The following is a 6,000-nucleotide window of genomic DNA, read 5'->3' as shown; positions in this document are numbered from 1 at the left end:
TAAGAAAGGGACATGAAGTTTGCTGTTAATAAAGATGGTTGGATTAGCTCAGCATGAACCCTGTAACTCTAATGATGCTTTGCCAGAATATGGAGGGACGATTACTGGGTGTCAGAGGACTCTTAGTTACAGAAGCTGGAAATCTTGATTTTTCCTTCCAAATGCCTTCTAAAGTAATGGAAATTTTGGTAGACCACAATTCAATTCCTCATATATGAGTCATCTTATTGAATCAAATGTTCAATGTATTAGTCTGCTTACCATTTGCATGAAAGTTACAGTAAACGAAATACAATTTTAAAGAAAGAACTAAAAAGAAAAGGAACTAAGTGTGTCTGATACTTTCCTGGTTCTTGACTTTAGCATCAGCTTCCACTTTTCTCTGAGGCTCGTAAATGGGACTCTCAGGCCTTGAAAAGAAGCACCCCGGAGGCTCTCCTCCCCCGTACATCTGTCACCATGCTCCTTCCAGATCAGGCTCTGTGACCGGCTTTGTAGAAAACCAAACAGATCCTTTCCCTGAATGGGACCTTCCAAGAAATGGTGACAATTTCTATCCAAACAGGAAACAGCTATTACACAAATCTTGACTTGATTTGGATAACATTACAGTTACCTTTGGGCTGTCGATTTGCAGATTCCAGCCTGTTGTGATGTTTTATCAATTATTGATTTAATCCCCTTTCAGTGGTTCATTTTCTAGATCAACTTGACTGGGCCATGGAGTACCCAGATGTTTGGTTAAACATTATTCTGGGTGTGTCTGTGAGGGTGTTTTGGGGTGAGAGTAATGTTAGAATCAGTTGATTGAGTAGAGCAGAGTGTCCTTCTCAATGTGGGTGGACCTAAGACTGAACAAAAGAGAATTCATCCTCTCTGCCTTCAGGTCCTCAAGCTGGTCTTCTCCTGCTTTTGGACTTGGACTAGAACTTAAACCATAAGCTGTCCTGGTGCTCAGGCCTTGAGACTTAGGAATTCTCTGGCTTCATAATCGCATGAGCCAATTCCTTATGACAAACCTATCTATCCATCTGTGGGTGAATACAGAGGTTTTGAGACAGACTGTTATGGTCCATTATCTCATTCACAAAAATCACAGTCAACAGTGTCCTTTCTGATTCACAAGGCAAGTATCAGCTGGCTCGGCTTATCAATGTAGCCGGGGGTGGGAGGGGCTTCATTTGTTTCCATACACATAGATTTTAGGTTTCTTGATTTTTGTGCATCTCAAACTTTTATTTGCCTGGTTAATGAGGTTACTAGGAGTTGGGCTCCTTTCAACCTTTAAAGCAAGTTTGGGTTGAGGCAGGAGGAGACTTAATTCTGCATTCGGGCCTATAGGCCTGACTGGGACAGAAAACTTATGGCGTTGGATTGTAAGAGTGGTTCCGGGGTCTCCCCCATATACATAAAGTCTGAGTCCCCAGGTTTTTCCTGTTTCCCATATATGGTCATAGATGTTGGACCAACTTTTTGGTTTAAAGTACCAGGGGCCATACAGGTGTGGTTTGAGGTGAATTTAATGTCTAGCCAATCATCTGGGTGAGTCCATGAGGCCTCTGTTTCGCAGCCCCAGTGTTTGCAATAAAAGTCTTCCTGTCCCCCACAATCTGGGTCTCTTCCTGCCCAACAGGCAGAGTACTGGGTGCCCCATAAGTTTTTCTCTAGGTCAGTAGTACCACAACCCCAAGTGTAGATACTGCATGCTGTGTTGAGATCTCTCTATCCCCAAATAAGTGCATGGGCTCCTCTCCCTCTTGGTAAGGGTATACCAAGGTTACAGAGATCTACTTTTAAAGGTCGACTGTTTGTGAGTGGTAACATTCTGAATTATTTCACCTGTTTCAGTATGTCTAAATTGGGGCTTATGTGGAGTTGACTCCCAATCCTCTCCTCCCTGTAATGACTCACAGACAATCCTGATGGTCAGGAACAATCATTCATATGTTGCTCCACCCACCACTAGCAAGGGTGCCTATGAAAGCTTTTTGTGCCTTTACATATGAAAAAATAGGGATTCAGAGATGTTAAGCACCAGACCTAGCACCCCAGGGCAAGTAAGTGGCTGGGCTGGAATTCCAATCCAGGTCTGCGCGATTGCAAACTGTCTTCACCCAATGCTCAGGACATTTCAACTGGTTTCTGCTAACTTGCTCTCTCTGTATATTTCTGAATACAGAAAGTCTGGAAAAGGAGGCATCAGCAAAGGCAGGGGTATTAGGCAGCAGTGGGTTCAGAAACTAAGCAAGCAGATAATATTCGAGACGGAAGTTACTCAATGCAAGTCAAGGCAAGACATCGTGAGTCCACGTGAAGGCTGTCAGGGATTGCAGCAGCAGAGTGAGGCAGGCCCTGGACGTCACACGAGATGTCAGCAGCCCACAGCCTGGAAGGGAGCGCAAGGACGAGGCTGGGTAGAAGCCGGGCACACAGCACAGGGAGCCACAGACCCTGATGCCGAGACAAAGGACTTCCCCGAGATCAGATGCTCTTATTCTCTCCTCACCTCGCCTGTGCCCAGCCTCCAGGAGTCTGGCCTGAAGCCCTGCAGGTGAGGAAAAAGGAAACAGCTACAGCTGATGGACCAGTGCGTGCGGGAGTGGGGAGCAGACCCTCTGCTCTGGCAAAGGCCTTCCCCTGACAGGTGGCAAGAGGAAAGCCTGTTCCCAATCAAACAGAGTTGGACGGAGACAGCTAAGATGAAAAGCAAACTCTGCCATCCCTTCAGAATCTCCGCGTGCAATGGGCAGCTGCTGCTGCTCTGGACACAGGCGGGGAGAAGGAAGTCCTGCCAGCTGAGAACTGATGCAGAGAGTCCTGTGGCCAGCTCCCCGAAGGCAGCACAGTCCTGGAGCCACGTGAAACCCTGACTCGTGATCATCGTGGTAATCCCGAGAAGAATGCTTATGGAACACTCTTCATGGTTAAACATGTGTGTACATCCTTATTTTATCATTCCAAGAATCTGGAATCTGGGGGAGAAGATGGCCGTTCAGGAGGAATAAGTCACTGATCCCCCTTGAGAAGGAGCACACACTTCTGTAAAAGAATGTCAGAGTCCAAACCTCGTGTTTCTTCTACTGCAGCTTAGGAAGGCATTTTGCCCTAATGAACACATCAGGATATGGAGGACAGGGGAGAGGGACAAGTATTCTATGTGCTGTCTACGCAAGAAATGCTGCACACCTGTGCACACTTGTGTTCATGCATGTACACGCACACTTCCTATGTCAACCGTCACAGGCTCCAAAGTCATTCCCAAGGTTTTTGTTATTAAAATGACCACAGGCATCCCCCCCTTTCTCCCAGAAAACATATCTTAAAGCACATTTAAATAAACATGAGTTTTTAAACAGGAAGGTGAAGTCGTTTCTTCACATTCCTCTTCAGTAGCTTATTTGATTATCATTCCCACCCCCCGAATGTAAAATTTTTTCAAAAAGGAATTTGTTTTTTCACTTTAACAGAGTTATGTCTTTATTTTAAAATTTTAGATGATATGTGATTTAAATTTCCTAGTTATACATAGGGAAGTGTGACCTTGATCCAGTGTTTCTTAATGACTCTAGTTGAATTCTGTAATCATGAAGGGATGAGGGTGAATTTATCAGAAATAGTCCTGGTGAGCATGTGTAACCCCCTGATTGTAGGGCCAAGAATTGTAGGATCTACCACTCAAAATATGAGTTACTTCTGCACAAGGAAACATTTTTAAAGACTTTTTTCCCTATAACATTAACTGAAATGTAGACTACTTCTCAGTACTTTTGGCCTATTAGTAGAACAAGAATACAGAGCTTAACTAAAAAATGTGTGTGTGTGTGTGTGTGTGTGTGTGTGTGTGTGTATTAAAGGCTTTTGTTTGTTTGTTTTTCTTTTCTTTTTTGAGACAAAGTCTCACTTTGTTGCCTTTGGTAGAGTGCTGTTACATCATAGCTCACAGCAACCTCAAACTCCTGGGCTCAAGTGATTCTTTTGCCTCAGCCTCCTGAGTAGCTGAGACTACAGGGACCTGCCACAACGCCCAGCTATTTTTACAAAGTCTAGCTCTGGCTCAGGCTGGTCTTGAACCTGTGAGCTCATGCAATCCACCTGCCTCAGCCTTCCACAGTGCTAGGATTATAGGCATGAGCCACTGCGCCCAGACTTGAATCCTTTTTTTGTAGTTTAAATACACTCAATCTTTAAAAAAAAATCAGCTAATGATATTAGTTGCAGGTCACTTACACATTACTGGTTACTTTTTCTTATCTGCAATTTTACTAATACATAATACCAGCTACACCCTTCAAAGATGTTCCCAGGGCCTATCCATGCCCAAAAGAAGTTCATTTGTTCAACTACACTGTCCTTGTTCCCAAATGGGATCTTTCTAACAAGCACAGAAGCTGAAAACAACACCAGCAAAATATCTGGGAAAATGGTTCACAGCATTCTAATGGGTTACAGATGGGTTGGAATCTTCCTGCCTTTTTTTATTGTTAGCGAACTTCCTTTCTTCTGTCTGGAGTTTTACTGCATGCTCTCCTTGTTAGCCTCCAGGATACTTGAATTAACCCCTCTGCATCTTTCCCTGCTGGTGGATGGGGCTAACAGCCCCTCATCATGAAGGTCTCCGGCTCACAGAGAGGGCCCCAGGGCTTTAGAATAGATTGTGTTTCTCCATAGTCTATAACAAAAGTGGCTCATGTTAGCCAAGCCTGGCAAGATGGTAGGAAAGTATATTTCTGTGATCATTTTAAACTTACTTTAGCAAACTAAAAAAATATATATGTGTGTGTATATATATATACATATATATCATATATATCCCCACAGTTTGAATAATGTCCTTGGAGACCAGGGAAACTTATCCAGATCAGCTTTATTAGATTGAATATCAATCAGAAAAACTCGGACTGCCAGAGGCTAAATGTTGTTAAGAAAGTAAGTCAGAGACAAAAGAACCAGCACCTGTAGCTCAGTGGGTATGGTGCCAGCCCCAAATACTGAGGGTGAAGGGTTTGAACCCAGCCCCGGCCAAACTGCGATAAAAAAATAGCCAGGTGTTGTGGCAGGCACCTGTAGTCCCAGCTACTCGGGAGGCTGAGGCAAGAGAATCACTTCAGTCCAAGAATTTGAGGTTTCTGTGAGCTGTGATGCCACAGCACTCTACCGAGGGCAATAAGGTGAGACTCTGTCTCTAAAAAAAAAAAAAGTCAGTCAGCATGTTAAATGGTTCTGCCTGTTAGCAGTGTGAACTGGTTCACAAAACTGAAAAGGATTATTACCTGACACTCATGTGCCCTTGCTGAACTTGGAATGTCACAGCTCAAACCCAACCAAAATGAACTACATCACGTAACACTGACATGGAAATAAAAGTCAGCTAAGCCAAGCAACAGCAGAAAGGGTGGATTATGGACGCATACTAGGTCAGAAATCAGAAGACTTGAACTCAGTTCTCAGAGGCTGCCTCCCAGTCCACAAGAGACACCTAATAGGTGTTTGTCCAGCCTTGCCCTCTATTTCCTCTGGGAAATACTCCTCCTTCCCACTTCCCCATGAGCTTCCAGTGGGCTGTCAATCACAGCACCAGCCTTCACATGACCCAAGCCAACCAATCAGAGTCCTTCCTGGGACTCAGCACCAGCTTGCACATGACCCAAGCCAACCAATCAGAGTCCTGCCCTGGGAATTTTTGGCTTTGACCTAAGAGAAAATGAATCACTGCTGTGTGCAGTAGTAGTGACCTGCAGCCATGTTCTGCACCTAGATTATGCAGGCCTGTGGTACAAAAATAGGGCCCCAAGAGCTCCAGAGACAAAAGAATCAGAAAATCCAGCAATATCTGGCTCCAACCCTGTCATTCCTGAGGCCCAGATCCAATTACGCCCTCCCCATAGTTTGGTCTCACGGGAACCAACATATTCTCCTTTTTACCTGAGCTTTCTTGACCTAAGTTTCACTTGAAATAGAAAAAAAAAGTCCTGAGAAAGAAAACATTGTGAACCAATCTCT

The sequence above is a fragment of the Nycticebus coucang genome, chromosome 20 (assembly GCF_027406575.1).
Source record: "Nycticebus coucang isolate mNycCou1 chromosome 20, mNycCou1.pri, whole genome shotgun sequence".
Classification (NCBI taxonomy): domain Eukaryota; kingdom Metazoa; phylum Chordata; class Mammalia; order Primates; family Lorisidae; genus Nycticebus; species Nycticebus coucang.
Note: the sequence above shows the minus strand (reverse complement) of the source record.